The sequence below is a fragment of the Sycon ciliatum genome, chromosome 4 (genome assembly GCF_964019385.1).
Source record: "Sycon ciliatum chromosome 4, ocSycCili1.1, whole genome shotgun sequence".
NCBI lineage: Eukaryota > Metazoa > Porifera > Calcarea > Leucosolenida > Sycettidae > Sycon > Sycon ciliatum.
The window spans coordinates 6,341,710-6,367,493 of NC_088646.1; the positions used below are offsets into that span (position 1 = coordinate 6,341,710).

Consider the following 25,784-nt stretch of genomic DNA (forward strand, 5'->3'; position numbering starts at 1 on the left):
ATGAGCTCCGACAGGGAGCGAAACAGCTGTCTAGAGGCGTGGAGCAATATTATCTCTCAACGGAAGTGTCCTTGCTGGTGTCTGTATGGTTCGGCTGAAGAGCGCGTGGTTGTGATGAGTTGGGAATGAATTGAAAATATGGCCGAAAGCTCTGTCGCAATATTTAGTTCTGAAGTTTTAATGCGCCGTTAGTGGCAGAGCAGAGTGGACACGAAGAGTCGGTGAAGCAAGAAGGAGAGGTGACAAGACGAGTCGGTGAAGAAGGAAGGAGGAAAGCAAGACACATCTGCAACATCTTTGATCAAACTGAGCTGAGCTGCTGATACGAAGCGTCGACCAAGCATCCCTGACTGGAGTGAATGCCCCAGCTGGCCTCTCGTTTGTCAGTGGTTGCTACTAGACCTGTTAGTATCACACTCACGACTACAAGTTTCCTGGTGTGCATCGACATCGGCATCAGTGGGGCCTCCCGCTGTCGATCCTGTTGACGGGCGGACAGGTCGGTGTGAATCCTGAACGGCAACCGAGCCTGTCGCGTTGGGGGATCTCGGCGGTGAGTCACGCCTCGCCTGCATACATGGACATTGCAACATCATAATAATAAACAACATACATGTACTTTCCATTGGCATCAGTATTCCGCGTCAGGTTTTCGTCGCTTGTGTGGTGTGTTTCTCTACCAATGAGCGAGTACTATGATTATTTATCGCTGTTCTCACACTTTACCATTTTAGCAGCTTGCATATGCCATTGATATATGTGGAAAGCGCGCATTTGCGCCATTTCTGGTGTATAAGAATGATCATTCCTCCATTATCATCATTATTATCCTCTACTGATGAGCTCCGACAGGGAGCGAAACAGCTGTCTAGAGGCGTGGAGCAATATTATCTCTCAACGGAAGTGTCCTTGCTGGTGTCTGTATGGTTCGGCTGAAGAGCGCGTGGTTGTGATGAGTTGGGAATGAATTGAAAATATGGCCGAAAGCTCTGTCGCAATATTTAGTTCTGGAATTTTAAAAAGACTAAAACTATAAGGACACCGAGTTCATAAAAATATATGCAACACTTCACGAAACGGGGATGAAGGGTGGGGGTAGGTGTCTAAATGGTGCATTCACTGAGCCTTGTTGGGGTTGCATGTAGGGCTGTCGCTGATTACAATGCATATTGCGGCTAAGCAATACAAGGCATGATTACTGAGCCAGTGTGGCATCGCTATCTCTCAGGTCGCTGCGCCCTCTCTGATGACACCACCCTTAGCGAAATCGACACCATGTTGCATAGAAAACTTGGTGCCTCAGCCATTGCAGTTAGCCGACAAGGCATGAGGCTGTTGTCCATACCATGGCAAGGTGGACACGGAATTGGGTAGCCGACATATCATAGCCCTTCTGTCTCAGAGGCATGAAGGTAAGCCAAGTTGACACATTCCCTGTGATCCACGTCAGCGGTCGTCATTCTGGATGTGGCTAGGCAGCTGAGTGAGCCTTGCTCATGTCACCGAGCGAGTGATCACGGTCAAGACTGGCTTGCTGGGTGACACGGCAGCAGTGCCGGCTAAGAAAGCCAGCGATCTGAACTGGCTACCCGATCAGCGGATGGCCTGCTGAAGAACGGACGATGCTTCGAGCGAGATATGGACATGGCTAGTGTATTAGTGGGGTCGATGAGACCCATACCACCCAGTCATACTGGATCGGAAGAGCTGGCAGTTTATACTCTGAACCAAGAAACTCCCGGTGCAGGATAGTGGGGGAAAGTACTTTGGGAATTGAGTCACACACGGGTAAGTAATCTCCTTGACACCACCCATGATTCGCTGACCTTAGGCTGCAACCACACTAGGTACAAAATCACGTACAAACGGCATTACAGTAGAAATCGTCATGCCGACGCGTGCGAAATGCAAAATGCGCTTTGTAGGTTTTCAGCAACTGGCGCACCCCTGTAGAAAGCCACGTTTGTCGTTTTCGTCGTTTTCGCGCTCCTTATCCTGTGTACAACTTTGCTTTTGTACCGGGTCATCGTACATAGCATCAGCACCAGCATTGTTTTTGAATTTCCCGGTCTTTTCCAGCGCATGGCGCCCACGCTTTGGTACGACAACGTCACGTGCTGGTCGCGTGAAAACGTCATCTATGCAGACCGAAAAGTGTAGTGTGGTTGCGTACCGACTTGCACTGAGATATGCATGAAAATTTGTACTGTGATTTTTACGTAGTGTGGTTGCGGCCTTAGGTCCATTCATAATACAGAGACAGACTTGGGTAAGCCATCGCTGCAATCGCAAGCTGGTTTACGTTCTTGCACCATGCTATAATGAGACATATAGTTGTATGGGACTTGTTCAGAGTGCATTGAGCAGGCTACTAATCCAAGGACATGAACGCGTCACCAAAGAGTAAAATTTTAATCTGCCTTATCAGAGTTTAAAGCCAGCTCAACCTTAATAAAAATTAATAAGGTTGAGCGGGCTTTAAACTCTGAAAGGCCCCCTTGGTGAGAACATTGATGACATAAAGCAGGCAGTTACTATGCTTTTCTGTACTACTAACTAAAGTGCTAAGTCCCCATGCACTTTGCGTAGATAGCCTTCCCGCACCTGCTCTCCCCTGCATGCACCCTGCACTTTTGTGATCCCACGCATTGTACTTCCCCTGTATCCCCAGGCATGTAGCTCATGTATAGTCAGCGTAGTCCCGTCACTAACTCAGCTAATTGCAACCAGATGTGATTAGATCTTCACAAGTCAAAAGCGGCCAAATGGCAACTATGAGGTTGCTAGCGGTACATGGTCCCCACACTACAGATGTGCAAGATACACCATGCCCTGATCCCTTCCACAGCATCACAGTAAACTCCATCCCACACACATACTATGACATAGCCCCCCCCCCCCCCCCCTCGCGTCTCTATTACCCAACTGATACCTGCAGTACAATGACCCTGCACAAAGAAATCACAGCTTCCCACATTCCTGTTTTCCATCCATCTCTATACGATGTAGCAGGGAGTCTGCGGAAGCTGTTTCTGCACACCTTTCAGCTGCTGTTCAGCACCTGGCCACCTGGCTGAAGGGCCGTGGTTTAATTCTTAATGAAAGAAAGACACAGATATTGCCTATTCCCCCATCCCCATCTCAAGCACTTGAGCTGCATGTCATTTGTAATGGGCAGACGCTGCCTGTTGTGAAAACGGCCAAGTATCTTGGCCTACATTTCGACTCAGACATGAGCTGGAACACCATGACAAGCCATGTTGCACGCCGCGTTGCCGCTAAGATTGGGCTACTAAATCGAAGTGCAGCATGTTTGCCTTTTTCTTGCCGTGTTCAGTTTTTCAGGTCCTTTATACTATCAGAATTTGACTATGCATCTGCTGCCTATGCCCCTTTCTTATCGTCTTATCAGGATAAGCGCCTAAATAGTTTGTTCAAACGTGCGGCTCGCTCGGTGTGCAGGGCAGCCCCTCGCACTCACACGGCTCCCTTACTTGAACGCATGAATGCCCATACCCTCAGCATATACACCCACATGCACATCCTTGTATTCATTTGGCGCTGCCTGAACAAATCTTCAAGTACTCTGTTTGCAAGCTTTTTCACCCGTAGTCCCTCTCTCCGAACACGAGGAGGGAACAGCAAGTTACTCATCATTCCTGTCTCCCCCACTGCATCCTCAGCTAAGCGCATTAGCCATGCTGGAGCTATCCTGTGGAACCAGCTCCCAGACACAGCACGCCTCGAAAGAAAGCGCTCCACTTTCAAATCGCTAAGCCTGGCCTTTCTGTTAGGCAGTACCGTCAACTAGGATGAACTCATCTGCTTCACTACCTCTCTCTCTCTCTCTCTCTCTCTCTCTCTCTCTCTTCTGTTTGTCCGCTTATTATTATATTTTCTTTTCTCTTATTATCAGTGGGACCATTGTCATTAGGTTTAGGCCTGTTTTGGAACTCCACTTTAAATAAAGCCAAACAACAACAACAACATCCGAATAGTATTGTCCAAATGCCCTGGATGGCTGCATATGCGCCCAACATCCATACCGGCCATAGCTACCTAGGCCCTGTATTTAGACTTCCCCAACACTTTCTCAAGCTCTCTGTTACCATAACAAGAAAAAAAGATTTCCACTATTACCCCAAAGTGCCTGTCGCCTGTTAAAGTGCCTGTTATTATTAGTATGGCGTCCCTCTTACCATATGGGATGGACGTTAAGCCAGTTTACTCTGCACTGAGTTTGATGGTGTTGTGTGTGTGTGTGTGTGTATGTGTGTGTTTGTGTGCGTGTATAGCACGAGCATCCGGCATGTGTCGCGGCACGAGCATCCGTGCGTGTGCTATACAGACGGAAAAGCTCAGTGTTACGTTACATCTGTTCGCCCGTTTCACTTGCCATACAATCACTCATTTGCCGCGCCTATTCTTCAACACTGAGTGATCAAGGCTGGCAGCAGCACACCCCGCAGAAATGTTGGTTCTCATTTTGACAGCAAAAGTGAAAAATAGGAAATCATAAACATAAACACCACCCCAAATAATTTTTACGTATTTTCAGACAGATTTCAAACAAAAACAGTGCTGATTTTGGAATGGAGTGAGTGCAGTGCTCAGTATGCCACAACCATTGCAAGCTAGACAAGACCTAGTACAACACACTACTTTGCTGACCAGCCAGATACTGGTGTACAACAAAAAACATTTACAAGGATAGCCAATGCTGATATATACAAGCAAATGATATTAGGGCACATATACATGGAGACTGATGCATAGATTGTCAAGATACAAGACACGACATTTAAGCTAGAGCCTATGATCCACAAACAATGCTACATGTTATCAATCCTGATCAGTTCATCAACTTCCACTGGTAAGAAAATCCTTCAACCGCTCTCGATACCTAGTACATATAGTTGGTGGTAGGCCGCAATTAAAACTGCACTTGTCCAGCTCTGCGGTAACCGTGGTTACATCTTTGGAGGATGCTGAATGCACACAATTTGTTGCATTAACAACGTCGTGCCTTTCCCTTTTGTCTGCAGAACTAGCGGCATTAGGGGAATACCCTGGATGGCTCTCCATAGCATGTCCGGGAATGCGGTACTCCGGAAACATTGTCTTCCAGTGCCAATGCATTACTTTCGGACGGGCTCTTGATCGGCGCTTAGTAGAGTTTGTGGACCGAGAACAACTTGCCATACGCCTTGGACTATGCTCCTGAGCACCAGCAGAAGCAGCACACGGAGACAAACATGTAGATACAGAGGGCTCCATTCCAAGCTGAGGAGAGCCCATAGCTGCAGTGGAAGAATCATCGACATTGTCAATGGCCACCTGACTTTTGTGCTTATCTGCATCATGTGCAGACTCAGCGTTAGTGGTATCAGGGTTGTTTACACAGGGCTCCATTCCCAGCTGAGGAGAGCCAATAGCACTTGTAACGTTCTGTAGAGTCCGTGTGCTAGCCTTGTTCAGAACAGATTTCTTTACCTGCTCCTGAATATCGTTTGCAGAGGAACAATCAGCAGGTCGGGTAGCTGAGTCCTCATTAAACAATGTAGATGCAGTTGTCTCATTCCGTGGATGGAGTGGTGCGGCCGGCCTTCGGACAGCTTCTTCAACGTGTTTCAAATAGCTGTCTATGGAGCTGTGATCAGCTGGTAACACAGCTTTGCACTCGCCGAGCATTTTGGAATACACTTGAACGTCATGCTCTGCAAATGACTTAATCTGTTTAATACCAATCGACAAATTCCATCTGGCCTCTGTATTTAAAAAATAATTTAAACCTCCAGCTATAGTACAATTGCCTTTGTAATATGATCGAAGCCGATAGAAAGGGCTAAAACCGGTGATAACATCAAAGCAGCTACTTAAGGGCACTTTGCATATTTGTAAGCGATCAGATCTGGTGTAGTACCCGAGACAAAAAAGCACGAAAATACGCCTGAATAAAGCATAGAACATCACATTAGCATCCCGGGAGAGACGATACAATACACGCATCAGTTTGCTGAATTCACTCTCGGATTTACCCAATACTGCACTTTCTGAGAAAACTCTATCAAAGAGCTCAATCACTGCTAACATCTTTTCAAGGTTCTGCAGCAGCAGTGCACTACAGATATAGTGTGTACGAATACACGATGGTGATGGTGATGGTGGTGATGGTGATGGTGGTGGTAATGGTGATGGTGGTGGGGGTGATGATGGTGATGGTGGTGGTGATGATGGTGATGGTGGTGATGGTGGTTTCACTGAAGTGGACTGATGCTCTGTCTTCGATGGCTGAATGTGTGGGCATTGTAGTGGAACAGGTTTCACGACTCGACGGCGAAACTCATTCACATCACATTTGTAGAACGATGGATTGAACATTCTCTTTGCCTCCAACACAACAGACTTCCACTCATCACTACTACGAGACACAGCACTTCTACTCAATTCTTTCCCAACACACATATCCACGATGAGGAAGAATTGAGCCAGTATTGTGTACGCGTCATCAAAGAATGGTAAAAACTCACTGACACTGAAGAGGTCTGCAGCAGCCACACTGGACTCCTTCAAATCGGTATGCTCACCCCCTCCCTCACTCTTCAACAGCAACAGATCACCATCATAGCAGGAACAGTACATCTCCAAGACCTCAACCATCTCCATTGATGCAATTTGACTGAGATGTTCCCTTGATTCAGGTACATGAGCTGCAATGTTGTCAACAATGTCTTGTAGACTGTGGAATATATGCCAGAACTGTGCCATGCATCCAAACTCTTTTTGCAAGTGAAGCTTTTCTAGGATATCGTTCAGGAAAACTAGATGGGATTGTGCGGGTACTTTCACATGGCATCCATTTGGCTCATTACCGAAAACTTCCTCAAACAGGCCATCGAATTCTGATAGTCTGTACTGCAGGACCCTTATGAAAGAGGCTGGTCCCAGTGCCACTGGGTACTCGAACACACCAGCAATATGTGGCCTGTAGTTACTATTCTCACCTTGGAATTGTTGCTCTGCCCAAGCCACCGAGCCTTCATTAAGCTCTAGTAAGTAGTGCATGCTATACCGACATTGCAAATAGATCAACCGGAAGTCGGGTATGGACATGAAACGTAAGCGTAGGAATTGTTTGTCGCGTTGCCGACAATCTGGAAACACAGACTGCACTGAACTACTGGCGTTCTCCAAAAGATTCACGTTAAATTCACACGCCGATTCAAATAAAGATTGGTCCTGTTTCGCAGAAGCCTTCCGTTCGCCTTTCATCTCTGGTTCCTTGCTCGTTCTTGGCATTTTGATGTATACAGGCATATGACACCTGGAATTGGGGTGATGTCACTTCTTTCCAGTCAGATCATAAACACTTGGAAAAGCCCTATCTCAGCATAAAGATTCTTCAGCTACCCAGATGGGTACAGCAGCTTACCCAAATGCCTATGCAATGCAAGGCAACGCTTGTGCTACGAAATTCAATCTCACAAAATCCTTCAGGTTCCATGTATTTCCGTCACCACCTAAGGCTTTTAACGACGAACTTGGGCACCAAACCAACCAAGCAAATTCTAGGAACACTGCAAGGCACGACGACAACAACGTTTTACTGGAACAATCTGTGCACTCGTACCACTATGAATTCTCCTTGGTGATAGCTCTACCGCACATCACATTGGCGTGGTATCCCACTGCAGTCATATACACATAATTATACACATATACACATATACACACGTACTGTACTACTACACTGCTGACCTAGCACCACTGACCACTGATGAGATTCAGAACAAGTGGTAATGCTATCACAAGAAAAACAGCGCTTATGATGGGAGTGCTGTGATAATTGATGTATTGAGTGTGTAACCCGGCTATATTGACCTGTACAGTTCCCAAGTACCTTGACAAGTTACACATACAGTCATGCACATTACTACTCACCTTCAAGTTCACACCTCTAGCATACTAGCTCAAGGCATTTTTCAAGTTCTACCATCACTTCTCAACTTCAAATACCCCCTGGCAATCACGCCGCTATGATGTCAGCATATCTAACTTCATTGCACTACATGATTCATCAGCAATTTACCCTTACATTAGTACTGTTATCCTTATCAGCTGGCTGACTGGCTGACTGGCTGACTGGCTGACTGGTATTGTAAACACATACAAATTTAGAAGGAAAGCTTGTGAAACCTATCCGTGACAGCATTAGAACGTGATTTTTGCCACTTGTTTCACTTCACTTAGCTGATAAACGAGAGTGCTTGGAAGCTCAGGGCCCCGCTATGCTTTTTTGCCTAGTTCATCATGCATGTTATTAGAACTGATGGAAATGTTTTTTCCATTGATTGGCACATCATTGTATTGCAAAAAACGTTTCAATCAGTTTGAATATGAGTTAGGCAATAGTAATTGCAGAATTTATGGGGGATTGTTATTTTCTCACTTCATCCACTTTTGGTTTGTTCCTTCTTTTCCTTTTTATCTCCTTATAATCGGATTTTCTGGCCTTTTTGTAGTAATAAATTGACCTGTTGAGCCAATGAGGTAAAATTAGATTTCATACAATACGATACAATACAATACCGTAAAATTCCATAAATAAGCCCACCCTAAATAACGCCCATGTCCGATAATAAGCCCAGTTTTAGGCGGTGTACACTTCAAGTCCGTTTTAGCGCCCATGCCCAAAAAAAGCCCAGGGCGTAAAGTGGACCCAAAATGACCAGCGAGCGAGCGTGCGTTCGCGTACAAACTGTAGCCATGCCGGTACCTGTTGTGCCTTGTACTTACCATAGCAAGTGGTTTACCTATCAAATCTGCAATTTATCGCTACGTTCTTGGTTACGACCAAATTTCCAGCTGCGGTTTGATGTACCTGTACCGCGCTCAGTGTGAATGGTGGTTCACTGAAACTAGTGGGTTGCTGATAAATTGATCTTCTGCAGACTGCGTCCGAAATAACGCCCATACCCTAAAATAAGCCCATGCCCAAATATACGCCCGGTTTTTGACGCTCTGCAAAGCATACGCCCGGGGCTTATTAACGGAATTTTACGGTAATACAATAATGTCCTTGCCTTGATAGTGTACTTGTGCTTAACAGTTGCTGTTGCTGACGGCCGAATGCACGGTTGCCTGTGGAGCACATTACATCACTTTACAGTCTACTATAATAGGCATCCTGTCCGACGGCAAAAGAGGCTGCGGATTTAGTTTTTCTGCACGTTATCAGCAATGACTCTAATGATCTTCAGCAACTTCGGTCACCTATAATACGCATCCTGTCTATGCTTTGTAATGCTAACATACTGCTCGGGATAGCACTCGCTACTGATCTTCGGAAACGTGGCCTGACTATCACTCACACTAAGGCTGTTGTAATGTTCATTGTTCCCAAGCGGTCGCTGGTTTCTCCCACAATTTCATCGTACTGTTGTACGACATGCTATACGGCATCGGTATACCGTACAACACCGTACGGTACGGGACAGGTGCGGGATAGCGCCAGGCATGCCGATGGCACAAACAAACAAACACGGAATTAAAGCTATGTGGACCCTGGCTAGCGCCAGACATTACTGAAGTAACGTCTATTGCATAGCTACAGGAATAATCAGTGTTACTACATGCTGGGCACAGTACAGTATGCATGTACAACATGTTCTGACACCAATTGCAGTACACCGAGATTAAGATCTAATTCCCGAAGCTATGCAAAAGACGCTTTTTTTCGCTCCAACCCAGTCTGCCTGCTGTCCTGTGGGGACTTGTTGACGTTTAGGATATGAGTGACAGTTTATTAGTGCTATTCTGTGTGCAATATGGCTCAGTACACAGAATGGAATTTTGTTTTTTCCTCTTTTTGTTGCCCGCCCACATGCCTTTTCCAGTCAATGTCCGACGTGAAACATGTTAAAACATGGTATGACCTAACTAAAAGAAATTATACGTTGTAGTTCACGCCGGCTGAGCTCAGCGAGATAGGCGAGAAATGATTTCTTGTGCAACATTTTCGGTTGCAGATATGGCGTCCGGTGTGTTCTTTATCGTCGCTCCTTCTTCTGACTTCTTCAGCCAGTTTTGAGCCTCACAAGTGTCCCTTCCCTCCCACACTTCATTTCTGTGCATCTCAGTTATTCATTGTTTTTTAAAACTTTTTGCCGTGACGTGCTTGCCACGCCTACATTATTTTTTATCCTTGTCATGTCTCTTCCTCCCTCTCTCATAATAGCCACCTTCACTTCCTTTCGGCCCCAGGAGACTCCCTTTGACAGCCAGTACGCATGCACAACATGTTCTGACACCAAGTACAGTACACCGAGATTAAGATCTAATTCCCGAAGCTATGCAAAAGACTTTTTGCCGAGACGTGCTTGCCACGCCTACATTATTTTTTATCCTTGTAATGTCTCTTCCTCCCTCTCTCATAATAGCCACCTTCACTTCCTTTCTCCAGAAGACTCTCTTTGATAGCCCTCTATTTGCCTCTGGAGAATCCTTCAAAATAAAATATCAATCAATTATGCCAAATCGCCATAGGGGATATAATATACACCCATTCTTCCCCTCACTACTGCGTACGTTGGCGCGAGGGTTTTTCCTCTGGCTGGCTGGGTCCAGGAAAATTAATCTGATGGTCCCAAGTGGTTCTGTACCATGGCCTATTTCTGCCATCCGCTCGCACACCTATCCCTTTTGAGACACTGCCATACTAGTACTGGCTAGAGAATGTTCGCCAGAATGACAGCCATCGATTGGATCGTCTCGTTTCTCTTCTCTTCTTTTTCAACGATTTGAAAAGGTACGCGAGCGGTGACGCGAAACATACAAATAACTTTGTGTGGCCCTATCCATGATTACATTGGCTTAAAGGGGAAGTTAAGGCAAAAATTAAAATTTCACCAGTTGTAGTCTTCGGGGTGCTGAGTCGAATGGTCGTGGTCCGAGGAAGCTGAGACGCTCCCTTCCTACTTGAATCCCAATCGAACTCGCGCACTTCCACCGAAACTGGGTGACTGCGCCCTACTAGATGGGGATTTGTATGCAAAATGTCACTAAAAGCGCCATTTCGTTCTTATAAAAGCATGGATGACCGCGATTGGCCCATATGTTGTAGTCTTTTGGACGCTGAGTCGATTGGTTTTGGTCCCAAAAGGCTGCGATGCAGCGTTCCTCCTTTATTCCCAATCGAACATGGTTGAACAAGCGGTCACGTGCTCCTGCGTACACCAGTCACCTGGTCACCGTGCCTGCACTGAGGGTACAACTTACTAGCCTGTTTGACCTTTTTTGGGTGCAGTCCTGTCACTCAAGTTGAACCTTGGTGTGAAAGTTGTCGCCTGCTGGCGTGGTGACCAGGTGATTTGGGCACCCAGGAGCACGTGACCGCTTGTTCAACCATGTTCGATTGGGAATAAAGGAGGAACGCTGCATCGCAGCCTTTTGGGACCAAAACCAGTCGACTCAGCGTCCAAAAGACTACAACATATGGGCCAATCGCGTCATCCGTGCTTTTATAAGAACGAAATGCAGGGTACAACTTACTAGCCTGTTTGACCTTTTTTGGGTGCAGTCCTGTCACTCGAGTTGAACCTTGGTGTGAAAGTTGTCGCCTGCTGGCGTGGTGACCAGGTGATTTGGGCACCCAGGAGCACGTGACCACTTGTTCAACCATGTTCGATTGGGAATAAAGGAGGAACGCTGCATCGCAGCCTTTTTGGACCAAAACCAGTCGACTCAGCGTCCAAAAGACTACAACATATGGGCCAATCGCGGTCATCCGTGCTTTTATAAGAACGAAACGGCGCTTTTAGTGACATTTTGCATACAAATCCCCATCTAGTAGGGCGCAGTCACCCAGTTTCGGTGGAAGTGCGCGAGTTCGATTGGGATTCAAGTAGGAAGGGAGCGTCTCAGCTTCCTCGGACCACGACCATTCGACTCAGCACCCCGAAGACTACAACTGGTGAAATTTTAATTTTTGCCTTAACTTCCCCTTTAACATCCACTTGCCTGTTCTACCTTATTTTCACCAATAAATATACACGCCTCCAATACAAAAAAAGTGAATTATCGTGTCCGTTCCCGAGGGGAACTCACGACGGCCGCTAACACCCGGTAAACCCTAGCGGCAGATGCAGCGCCTAACGGTGGGGGTGAGTGGATAAGTCTCACAACCACTGGCACAAGTGCCGAGAACGACCCCATTAGCTGCATCCATGTACCCCTTGTGCCTGGCCACAAGCCTCCAATACAAGTACATGACATTGTACGTCTTGAATATTATTGTTGTCCCTGCCCCTTTTGGAGGGTATGTGCCCCTTTTGGCACGTGTGTGCTGGGTCCGCGTGGTCGGTGTGTGGACTGCACGGGTTGCGCATGCCTGCATGTTCTTGTACGCATTCTTGTTGTTTGTTGCCTTCTTCCTGAGAATCTCCGGAGTAAGAACAAATATCTGTCCTCTGAGTGTGGTGTACGTGGGATGTACTGGTGCATGAGTGAGTAATCGGAACGGCTATCGTCGAGGCATAACCCCCCCCCCCCCCGACGACATTAGTACATGTTTGAGTATGTAGCTCAAATATATAAATACATGTCACTAATGATAGTACGTGTACATGGCACAATGATGTGATGGGCATTACTGCGATGCAGGTACTAGGATCAAACTTACTTCAGTGTGCTTACTCGCTTACCAGCCTTGTGTCTATCTACACTGTTTAGTGCCCTAGTTGGATAGTTTCTACTGTCAGGTATCAATATTCTTACAGATCAGTATTATGAGCGGTATGACACGCAATACAGGTGATCAATATTGCCAGAATCAATAAAACTACAAGTCTCCAATACACTCCCCCCTTTTCAATGGCTATTTGCATTGGCTTAAGCTGCACCAGGAGACAAAGGGCCTTTCTACTTTAACAGCATTCAGGAACGCCTTGCTTTACCAGTAGACCACAATTATTTCAGTCCATATTTGCTTCTTTCTTCTTTTCCTTTTCTTTTTGACTTCTTACTCTTTTCCTTGTTACTGTTAGCCGTGGTTGGCTATAAAAACCCTGCAATCGCCATGCAAAGTGGTCATTGGCTACCCCAGCCATGTATTGCTTGGAATAAAAAAATAATAAAAAAATAAAAAAGTACAGGGTGGACTACCTTGAGTATACATGTGCTGCCCTAACCCATGCTTGCCAGGAGAAATTAGGAACCGGCCTCTTTTGCGATCGTATAACAACACCATCCTAATACGCCCTAGTGAAATGCGGATCTAAAGTACCGGTACATGTACGTGTGCATGTGCTGCAAGACGACAAACTGAGTAATCCGGAGAGCCTGTTGTACGCTGTGAGATGTCAGAGAGCACCTCCTCTTGTCACTCCACACTACTTCCTCCTTCAACAGTTCCAATGACTATAGCCAAGTTCACAAGCTGAGTAAAGCCATGCTAAATCATGTTAAAAGACAAACGCCTGACCTGAAACGTACCAGTACTCTGAACAGTGGTAGTAGCAGAATATTACGTCGGCACAAATAGTTGAACCTCAAGTTGTAGTGCAATACAAATCCAAAAGCCATGGGGTAGCCAAAAACCAAGCGACACATGGTCGGACAAAAACTTTTCAATTGCAAATCAAAAATACAAAAGAACAGAAAACACACCTCCAGTAACTGAGTAACAGAGGCTTGTTATTGCTGAACAAAGAAGAGGCTACCATAGGCAAACCTTGCTGATTGCGGCCGTGACAGTATTGCCCATGGGTGGTGATCTTCATGTATATATCAAATACATATACACTTCAACACTTTGCTGACCATGCAGACAGGTGATATGAAATGGCCGACTGAAAATCTTACAAAAGACACAAGTGGATGATGGGAGGAACTAAGAGTGCCTGCTTAGTCTAAACGCGAGAGACGTGAGTGGGTTGTCAGCAGGTTCCCCAGACTAAACCAGTACAAGTGAGTAACCGGCGATACCGAACTATTCATTGTGATCTGGACAAATATGACCTCATTCGTTCACGATAGGGAGCTGATGAATTTCCACTGGCTAAAGAGCACTCGTTCTGCTCTGCACCAACATTTTCAGCTTCTTTGTCCAACGTTGTACTTGTAGCTTCCAAGTCCAGTCTCTCAGCCATGAAAAGTCGGCAAAATTCCGCAGCGGCATCAGCAGAGGCAGCATACGAAGACGCACATTCCGATGACGAAGACTCCGATTTTCGCACTGGACCACTAGATGCAGTCGTCTCATTCTGTGGATGGAATGGTGCAGCCGGTCTTCGGACAGCTTCTTCGACGTGTTTCAAATACCTTTCTATGGAGCGATGATCAGCTGGTATCATAGCTTTGCAATCACCAAACATTTTTGAATACTCTGCAATGTCATGTTCTACATATGATTTAACATTTACAATACATTTAAGCATTACCCTTGTCACGTATTCTAACAAATCATCTGAATCTCCATTTAGAAGCCAAAGGTCCTTGTCATAAGAGGAAAAATGATAAAGAAGGCTAAACGCGGTGTCAACATAGTCACGCCCACATGAGGGCAATGTGCATTTTTGTAACTGACAAGATCCAGTGTAATACCTTAGATCACAAAGGATGAAAATACGCCTAAAAACAGCATAGAACATTACAGCGGCATCCTGGTAGAGACGATGCACTACACTTATCAGTTCGGTGGATCCACTCTCACTGAGTCCATCCGATTTTGCAAACTGTTTCCCAACACTTGCACAGTGCTGAATCACACCGCACATTTTGTCAAGGTTCTGCAGCAGCAGTGCACTACAGATATAGCGTATATGAATACACGATGGTGGTGATAGTGGTGGTGATGGTGGTGGTGGTTTCACTGACATGGACTGATGCGTTGCCTTGGATGGCTGAACGTGTGGGCATTGTAGTGGCAGAGGCATTACCACTCGAAGACGAAACTCATTCACATCACATTTGTAGAACGATGGGTTGAACATCCTCTTTGCTTCCAACACAACAGATTTCCACTCATCACTACTACGAGACACAGCACTACTACTCAATTCTTTCCCAACACACATATCCACGATGAGAAAGAACTGAGCCAGTATAGTGTACGCATCATCAAAGAATGGTAAAAACTCACTGACATTGAAGAGGTCCGCAGCTGCCACACTAAACTCCTTCAAATCCGTATGCTCATGTCCTTCATCATTCTTCAACAGTAGCAAACCGCCATCATAGCAGGAACAGTACATCTCCAAGACCTCAACCATCTCCATTGAAGCAATTTGACAGAGATGTTCCCTTGATTCAGGTACATGAGCTGCAATGTTGTCAACAATATCTTGTAGACTGCGGAATATATGCCAGAACTGTGCCATGCATCCAAACTCCTTTTGCAAGTGATGCTTTTCTAGGATATCATTCCCCAAAACTAGATGAGATTGTGAGGGTACTTTCACATGCCATCTACTTGGCTCATTACCAAACACTTCCTTAAATAGGCCATCGAATGTCGAAAGCCTCTGCTGCAAGACGTGTATGAAAGCGGCTGGTCCCAGTGTCATGTCACCCTCGAACACACCAGCAATATGTGGCCTGTAATTACTACTCTCACCATGGGATTGTTCCGCTGCTTCATCCACCAGATTGCCACGATGCAGGAATAAGTAGTGCATACTATAACGGCGTAGCAAATAGATCACCTGGAAGTCGGCTTTGTCCTCACAACTCAAGCCTAGGAATTCCTTGTCTCGTTGCTGGCAACCTGGAAACACGGACTGCACTGAACTACAGGCATTCTCAAACTGTTCCCCGCTAAGTTGACTGACCGATTCCGGTAAACTTTGATCCACGCCCGCAGAAGCCTTCCGTTTGCCTCTCTTCCTTGGTTTCCTGCCCGTTCTTGGCATTGTGATGGATTCAGGCGGATGACACCTGGAATTAGGGAGACATCACTTCTTTCCGCTAAGATCATATACTCTTGGAAAATCCCTGCATCACTACAAAGATTCTTCAGCTACCCAGCTGGGTACAGCAGCTTCCCAAGTGACAATACAATGCAAGGCAATGCTCAGAACACAAAATTCACTAGGACACCAAAACAACCAGGAATATTGTAGGAACACTGCAAGGCACGACAACAACGTTTTACTGAAACAATCTGTGCACTCATACCACTATGAATTCTCTTTGGTGATAGCTCTACCGCATATCACATTGGCGTGGTATTCCACTGTAGTCACCGCGTGATTAAAACAATCACACCCGGGAAATGTGTCAATAGCGCTACTTTTATTGAAGTGAACACACACACACACACGTACACGTACACACAAACACAAACACACACACACACACACTGTCACGGTACTACTACACTGCTGACCTAGCACCACTGACCCCTGATGAAATTCGGAACAAGTGGTAATGCTATCACAAGAAAACAGGACTTATGATGGGAGTGTTGCCATGATGCACGTCACTGCTCACCTTCAAGTTCACACATTTAGCTTAGTAGCTCAAGTCATTTTCAACTTCTACCATCACTTCTCAACTTCAAATATCCCCTGAAAAATCGTGCCTACGATGTCAGCATATCTAACTTCATTGCACTACATGATTCATCAGCAATTTACCCTTACATTAGTACTGTTATCACTATCAGCTGGCTGACTATCAATAAAACTGTGAACGGTACCATTTGGCTGTTTCTAAATACAACAAACTAACTCTCCTCCTCCATGCACTCTAAAGCCGACCATTTCTACCCTCTGTAACCATTACTCACACCATTATTCTCAAACAACGAACGAATGGTCATGGGTAAAACACTTCCTTCTGACAGCTGTTTTGCCTGTCAAAGGCTCTTCAGAGAAGGTGACACTGGATAATTGCAAGTGACATCATGTGGCAATTACTAGTAATATTTATAAGGTATATTATGAATGGATCCATACAAAACCTGGACCTCAGTCGATCCAGAAGTAATCACTGTTATGACTCCAGGCTGGCTATGACGTAGCATATTCAAGCCTCCGCCATTTGTACTGACATTCTTAATCTAAAGATCAGTTTTTGTTGCTTGCCGAAATAACACTTTGGACGTCAAAGTTAGAAAATGAAGAAAAAATCCCGGATGGTTGAGAAAAAAAAGATATTTCTGGTTATATCCTCAAAACAATTCCAGAGGACTTCCCCAACCTCCCCCCCCCCCCCCTCTTGACCTGCTGACCATGACTACACTGAAATCCCTTCCGACCAGTCCCACCATCAAGTGTCCATAACCCCCCCCCCCCCCACCCGAAGGTTCACTATGCACTCTTCACTCTATGGATGTGTGAACTGCCTAGTTAAACCTTGCTATGCCTTGGACACGGTGTTTTCACTTTCCACCTTCACAATAGTATCGTGCCACAGTTATAGAGATGTGTTTACACTTTACAACCTTTCATCACTCTGTCAAACAAGGTCTTGACCCCAGCCTTCCACTGATGAAAAGTTCTTTGTCACGTCACGAAGGATGGAGTCGGAGTAGCGACAAATTTTAAGGCAAGAATGTGCTACTTTTGTTAAGGAGTCCGCCAATATAGGGAACATGTTTACCACCAGATAAAACGGGATTTAATATCTGAACTTGGTTGTTCCAAAGAGGAACACACGTTTCTGGCCAACACTTGACACTTGTTCGTATTTGTTCGTATAAGTTCGTATTTAGTATCTGAACAATCATATTATCTTATCACCGTCCAGAAGCGACACTTACTCACGCTGCTGTCTGGTGTTCAAGAGGTGTTTGTAGCGCTGGGAACGGAGCGTCTATGTAAGTTTGTATCCCTGGTGATGGCTTGGCCCGGAGAGCCCTATATAAGTGGTGCTCTTCAGACACAATCTTTCTCAGCCTAGTCAAGCTCAACTGATGAGGGGTGAATTCTAACCAGAAAAACACTGCGTATTGAACAGGGAGTGGTGCTTTCTTGCAGGTTTGCCGAGTCGACGGTCCGATAGACTTCTCGTGTGCTCTGGGTGGCAGCCGTGTGTCAGTCAAGTGTCAAGTCAGTCGGGGTGAAAGCGTGAGCTCTGGTGTGGGGGGGGGGGGGGGGGGGGATTAACTTTTCTATATTATCTTGCCACAGGAAAACAACATGTGCAAACTGGTATACTGTAAGACATGTGATTTTAACGAGTCGCAAATTTAACGATTGTCCAAAATTCATAGGTTAACGAGAAAATATGTTAACGATCTTGCAGTATTCCGGCATGTCCACACACAACATATATGAAGCAGTACGGCTTCAACAGATCTTATTATAACGAAGAAATGTCATCAGTTAAAACGTTAGATTTGCTTCCTCGTTATATATACATGTCTTACAGTCGTTTACAATCAGGACTACAACGTAGGCGATGAAAATGATAAAATCCTAAGAGCTCGGCATTTCCTTAGTCAGTAATCAATCCCAGACAATCTAAAGGCAAGTGTCACAAAGAGGTTCCCTTTAGCCAGCCGAGAAGGCGCAGCACAATGATGGCGGAGCATTATTACACCTGATTTTAAGAACTCAGATGGTGACCCAAGGAAAATTTGTTGTATGGAAAAGTGTGGGCACAAGTTCTACGATCGAGTCCACCAACTAAACTACAGTAAAACCTGTAACTAACGACCACCGTGACTAGCGACCAGCCTGGTACTACCGACCACTTCACCAGGCACGGACGGTCTCACATTCAAAATTCACTGTGACTAGCGACTACCTGCTGAACGCGACCAGCGACCGCCTTTTCTTGTCCCAAAGACGATATTTGACCCGTAACTAGCGACCGCGATGTAGGAAATCAAATGTTGCTCGAAGCTCCTTCTTGAAATTTTGATGATTTTCCGTGGTCCTGAAAGGAATCTTTCGGTACCACAGCTGAAGAAATGAACGCAGGTCATTTTGACTGTGGAGTCGGTGTGGATTGCACTACACCTGTCAGAAATTCAAGCTCTGTTAAGAATAGACATGATAGGAAACGTCTTGGAGAGCGCATCGAAAGCGCTCTCTGATCGATGTTTTCAACAGTGACTATTCGGAGCAGAAACGAAGACTGAGCGGCTCTGTCACCCCAGTCATACAGACCGGCGAATCGACGATGGCGTCAAGGAATCCAGAAACAAAGCAGCACCGCAAGGTCCTGATGCTGAAGGGTCGCGTTCAAGCAATCGAGAAGTCGCAACAAGGACAGTCGGTACGATTGATCGCATGAACAAATTTGAAGCCCAGCGCAAAACGAAACTTCCACAGGGAACGTTTGACTCCTGGCTTCAGACGTAGAAGCCGAATTTGATGTCCGCAAAAAAATTAATCTTCTCTCTCTCTCTCTCTCTCTCTCTCTCTCTCTGTCTCTCTCCATCTCTCCGTCTTTCTCTCCAAGTGTTGTTTGACCTGAAATAAGAATGGCATTGCGCAAGTCTTGGGGAATTGTATTAGCTGCATTTTGATATACATATCATATAATGGGATCCATATATGGTGACGTGGTGCAAACCTCTAACTAAAGACCACCTGCTACTAAAGACCGCTTTTGCTGGCACCAAGGGGTGGTCGGTAGTCACAGGTTTTACTGTATTAACCCATATCGTACCAGGCCAGCATTCCATGAAGCCTTGGAATGTAGCTTGTGCTCAGCTCTATGGCGCTTACCTTCCACTTTTCACCTGATTCTCGTGTATAAAAAGAAGGACAAAAATGTTACGAGATAACTTATGACTAACTGTCCACCTCCTTTTCAGTTTTGTGCCATGTTGTCGCACTAGGCGCCACCCACCCCGGTTTCATGGGTGTCTTCCGATGTTCTTCTGGATATTCTACGCCGATGTGCGTGGCTTATGATTATGACATACCCCGTTTATTGCATACAGTTTCTTGTTATCTCTATTCTTGGGTCCAACTGGCAGCGGACAGGAAGTAATGAAATAGATAGTTTCTTTTGGCAGAAAGGCGTGTTTTTCCTCTAGCCCGGTTGAGCGGTCGCGGCTAGAAATATAGGGAGTCATTGTTTCAGGCGCTCCCCTGCTGCCCAGTCACCCATGTTCACCACTGACCATGCTGTTTCTCCTGGTTTTACGGCCCTTTCTCCCGCATGCTGGCGGTTCTTCAACTGATTTAGAGGTTTTTCTGGTACATTATGTGGCTGCGAGTGTGGTTTTCTTCTCCTCATTTCTGGAAAACCACTACGCTGGTGAGCGGGATCGCTCTGGTAGACCACTACCCCATGTACTGAACAGTTCCTTTGTGATTGAAATGATGCATTTTTAAAATATGCACAGAAATGAAAAGTGGGGGCACAGGGACACTGGTGAGACTCACAACTGACTGAAGAAGCCAGGAAAAGAAACGACGATAAACAACACACCAGATGCCATATTTGCAACCGAACATGTTGTGCGAGAAATCATTTCTCGCCTATCTCCCTGCACCCGGCCGGCGAAAACAGTGACATGATATCACTCCACACTACTTCTTCCTTCAACAGTTCCAATGTTAATACCCAAATTCACCATCTGAGTATTAAAAGGCATGCTAAATCACGTTGAAAGACAAACACCTGACGGGATGACATCAATATTGGCAGTATCAGATCATTATGTTCGCAAGAATAGTTGAACCTCAAGTTGTAGCTCATCACAAGTGCAAAAAGCCATTGGGTCGTCAATTACGAAGAGACATATATTTTGTATCCTCTGTATCATGTCTGTCATAATTGTCTGAAGGTATTGTCTGTGTTGTGGTTGACTTCACTCTTTAGCACTATTGACTGGCCTTTCGTCCAATACCTATTTGTGTCTAGAGACATACTGTCTAGCCTTCCCCTTGTGCTCTTATTGATACACTATCCAGCTGTCCAGCGGCTCTCCTTCCACCGCTCTCTATCTGCTATCCTCTTCTTCACACTCTATAAGTTCGTGTCTTCTTTACAATAAAATCAGTTCAGTGACTGACGAGTTCGAGATCACAACAATATACTCGGACAAAAACGTTTCAATAACAAACAAGAATACAAAAGAACGAAAAATCACACGCAATAACTGTATTAGGGGCCATCCGTAAATATAGATATTTATTTAGCAACGAAAACTAGTCGTTTAGGGGGGGGGGGGGGAGGGAGTTGAGCGCCTGTTCATTTCTCGAAAAATATCGATGCACAGTTTGTATGTGTGGGCACGTCCAGAAAAGAAAAGAAAAAATATTGATACTATGCATCGTTTGTATGTGTTCGTTTCTGAGGGAGGGGGGTTGAAGAGAAACGACTAGTTTTCGTTTCTAAATAAATATCGGTATTTACGGATGGCCCCTTAACAAGAGGCTGAAACAAAGAAGAGGCTAGCACAGGTAAACCTACTGATTGCGGCGGTGACAATAATGTCCATGGTTGGTGATCTATCTACATACAAAATACATGTACACTTCAACACTTTGCTGACCATGAAGACAGACAATATGAAATGGATGACTGAAAATAAATAGACCAGACGCAAGTGCATGATGTGAGTAACTGAGAGTGTCTGTTTAGTCTAAACTCAAGACGCGAGTGGGTCGTCAGTATGTTCTACAGACTATTCCAGTACAAGTGGGTGACAGTACTGAACCATTCATTGTGAATTGGATAAATATTTCCTCAACTGTTCACGATAGGGAACTGATGAATGTCCACTGGCTAAAGAGCACTCGTTCTGCTCTGCACCAACATTTTCAGCTTCTTTGTCCAATGTTGTACTTGCTGAATCCAAGCCTAATTTCTCAGCCATGAAAAGTCGGCAAAATTCAGTAGCGGCATCAGCAGAAGCAGCATACGAAGACGCACTTTTCGATGATGAAGACTCCGCTTTTAACACCTGACAACTAGGTGCAGTTGGCTCCTTCTGTGGATGGAGTGGTGCAGCCGGCTTTCGGACTGCTTCTTTGACATGTTTCCAATTCCATTCTTTGCCGCGATGATCAGCTGGTAACATAGCTGCGCACTCACCAAGCATTTTGGAATACTCTGCAATGTCATGCGCTAAGTATGATCTAATCGTGGTAATACATTTCTGCATTCCAGTTGTCACTCCTAATAACAAACCATCTGAATCTCCATCTAGAGTCCACTGGTCTCCGTCATAAGAGCAGAATTTATAAAGAAGGCTAAAAGCGGTATGAACATAACCACGCACATCTGAGGGCAATGTGCATTTTTGCAACTGACACGATCCAGTGTAATACCCTAGGTCACAAAGGATGAAAAAGCGCCTAAAAACAGCATAGAAAATCACAGCAGAATCCTGGTAGAGACGATGCACTACACTTATCGGCTGGGTCAATTCACGCCGCTCAAATCCATACGATTTTGCACGCTCTGATTCATGAATAAGACAATGCTGCATCACAGCTAACATCTTTTGAAGGTTCTCCAGCATCAGTGCACTACAGGTAAAGTGTATACGAATACACGATGGTGATGGTGGGGGTGGTGGTGATGGTTTCACTGACATGGACTGATGCTCTGTCTTCGATGGCTGAACGTGTGGGCACTGTAGTGGTACAGGTTTCAAGACTCGACGGCGAAACTCATTCACATCACATTTGTAGAACGATGGATTGAACATTCTCTTTGCCTCCAACACAACAGACTTCCACTCATCACTACTACGGGACACAGCACTGCAACTCACTTCTTTCCCAACACACATATCCACGATGAGGAAGAACTGAGCCAGTATAGTGTACGCATCATCAAAGAATGGTAAAAACTCACTGACATTGAAGAGGTCCGCAGCTGCCACACTAAACTCCTTCAAATCCGTATGCTCATGTCCTTCATCATTCTTCAACAGTAGCAAACCGCCATCATAGCAGGAACAGTATATCTCCAAGACCTCAACCATCTCCATTGAAGCAATTTGACAGAGATGTTCCCTTGATCCAGGTACATGACCTGCAATGTTGTCAACAATATCTTGTAGACTGCGGAATATATGCCAGAACTGTGCCAGGCATCCAAAGTCTTTTCGCAAGTGATTCTTTTCTAGAATATCATTCCCCAAAACTAGATGAGATTGGGCGGGTACTTTCACATGGAATCTACTCGGCTTGTTACCAAACACTTCCTGAAATAGGCAATCGAATGCTGAAAGCTTCTGCTGCAAGAACCTTATGAAAGTGGACGGACTGTGTGCCACTTCAAACTCGAAAAACCCAGGAATATGTGGCCGGTAGTTACTATTCTCAACTTGGGGTTGTTGCTCTGCCTCACGCGCCAGGTCTTCATCAAGCGGTAATAAGTATTGCATACTATAGCGGCGTAGCAAATAGATCAACTGGAAGTTGGCAGTGTTCTCGCAGCTCAAGCCTAGGAATTCTTTGTCGCGTTGCTGGCAAGATGGAAACACAGACTCCACTGCACTGCAGGCCTTTTCAAATTGCTCCCCGCTAAGTTCACATTCCGATTCGTGTAAACTTCGGTTCACTTTCGCAGAAGCTTTCCGTTTGCCTTTCTTCTTTGGTTTCTTGGTCGTTCTTGGCATTGTGATGGATTCAGGCGGATGACACCTGGAAATGGCGATATCTTACTTCTTTCCACTAAGATCAAAAACACTTGGAAAATCCCTGCCTCATTACAAAGATTCTTCAGCTACCCAGCTGGGTACAGCAGCTTCCCCAACTGACTATGCAATGCAAGGTAATGCTCAGAATACTAAATTCACTAGGTCACCAAAACAACCAGGAATATTGTAGGAACACTGCAAGGCACGACAACAACGTTTTACTGAAGCAATCTGTGCACTCATACCACTATGAATTATCTTTGGTGATAGCTCTACCGCATATCATATTAATGTGGTATTCCACTGTAGTCACCGCTTGATTAAAACAATCACACCCGGGAAACAGTGCCAATAGCGCTACTTTTATTGAAGTTCATTTGGAACACACACACACACACACACACACACACACACACACACACACACACACACACATACACACACACACACACACGTGACACACACACACACACACACACACACACACACACACACACACACACACACCCACACACACACACCCACACACACACACACACACACACACACACACACACACACACACACACACACACACACACTGTACTACTACACTGCTGACCTAGCACCACTGACCACTGAAGAGATTCAGAACAAGTGGTAATGCTATCACAAGAAAAACAGCGCTTATGATGGGAGTGCTGTGATAATTGATGTATTGAGTGTGTAACCCGGCTATATTGACCTGTACAGTTCCCAAGTACCTTGACAAGTTACACATACAGTCATGCACATTACTACTCACCTTCAAGTTCACACCTCTAGCTTACTAGCTCACGTCATTTTTCAAGTTCTACCATCACTTCTCAACTTCACTGGCAATCGCGCCTATGATGGCAGCATATCTAACTTCATTGCACTACATGATTCATCAGCAATTTATCCTAACACTACAGTCCATTTCAAAAATATAAACGCATGGTATTTTTTGAAATATTTCAACTATGGCTGGAGCTTTTTGAGAATTTTGTGACGGAATATTGCTCCGGTCCTTCCCGCAATTACTCTCATAATGATTTTTAAGCAATCGGATAGAAATCGCCCAATATCGAAATGTTATGCACAAAGTGATCACAGATTTTATGTACTGTCGTGGACATGGAAATCCAGTCAATTGACTGGGCCAGCGCCCTCAGCGCGTACAGAACGTTGTGCACAGTCATGTTGATCTGATGCGACCAGTGCGCTGCAGCGTGTGTACTGCTTACCCACGGCTACTTGGCCAGCGCCCTGGGGCCGCTAGACATGCGACCGAATTTCCATGTCCACGACAGTAGTATAGATGCTGGCCTAACAGTTTTTTTTTTTTTAATCACACGTCTTTATTTTCGAAACACCCTACATATTATTATCATTATCATTATCATCTGGCTGACTGGTATTGTAAACACGTACAAATAATTAAGAAAGTACATGTATGCCAGTGTAACCTATCACAGCATTAGAACGTGAGTTTTGACACTTGTTTCACTTGGCTGAGAAATAATTAGTGTCACGTCTTGCTCAGTAGCACAGCACAGTAAGAATGCACCACTAAAAACATGTGCTGACATGTTCTGAAAAGAAACAACCAGTTTGTGCTTGTACATGTAGCTCAATACCCTTTTAAAAACACTACATATAGATGATACAAGCAGCACGGTGATATCTCGCTCATTACTGTTGTCCGTCTTATCGCCTGTATGGTGTGGGTGATTGCTATGAAATTCTCAGCCACATGTTATTCGCAACTGAAATGTACTTTAATCAATTGATGTATAGTACTAGATTACGCCTGCTGCTACCACTATAATTCACACCTGGCCCTGCACATATCACCCCCCCCCCCCCCCTCTATCTCCTCACTGTTTCCTCTCTCTGAGCTGCTCTTATAACCAGCATTCCCTGCTTATGGAAGTTGTTTTACCATCAATCACTATCGCTCCCTGCAACGGCACCAAGAGGATGTTGTTCCAGCTTTCCGCGGCTATTTTACTTAGCTGGCCCAGGTCATGCTTTCCTGTTTGCTGCGGCTTCCGTATTTTGCACTCATGATCAGTGTATCAGCACAACCAACTGAGTGCTTTGTCCTGCATTCTACCAAGCCAGTATCAGTGCCTATCAGTGCGTGCCTCTCCTCTCAGTGACTCCACCACAATTGTCATCAAGTAACAAGTGTACCAAGGAGCCTCCCACCTCTGGCAGC

General features: G+C 45.3%; 1 long non-coding RNA gene across 2 annotated transcripts in view; it reads right to left on the reverse strand.

Annotated features, from left to right (window-relative positions):
* Positions 1-4,387: 4,387 nt before the first annotated feature.
* Positions 4,388-25,784, reverse strand: part of LOC135814134 (uncharacterized) — a 43,224-nt gene continuing 21,827 nt past the window's right edge. For both annotated transcript variants that reach the window (XR_010553158.1, XR_010553159.1), the window contains exon 4: positions 4,388-5,220. This is a non-coding gene — a long non-coding RNA (uncharacterized LOC135814134). The remainder of the gene's footprint in view (positions 5,221-25,784) is intronic.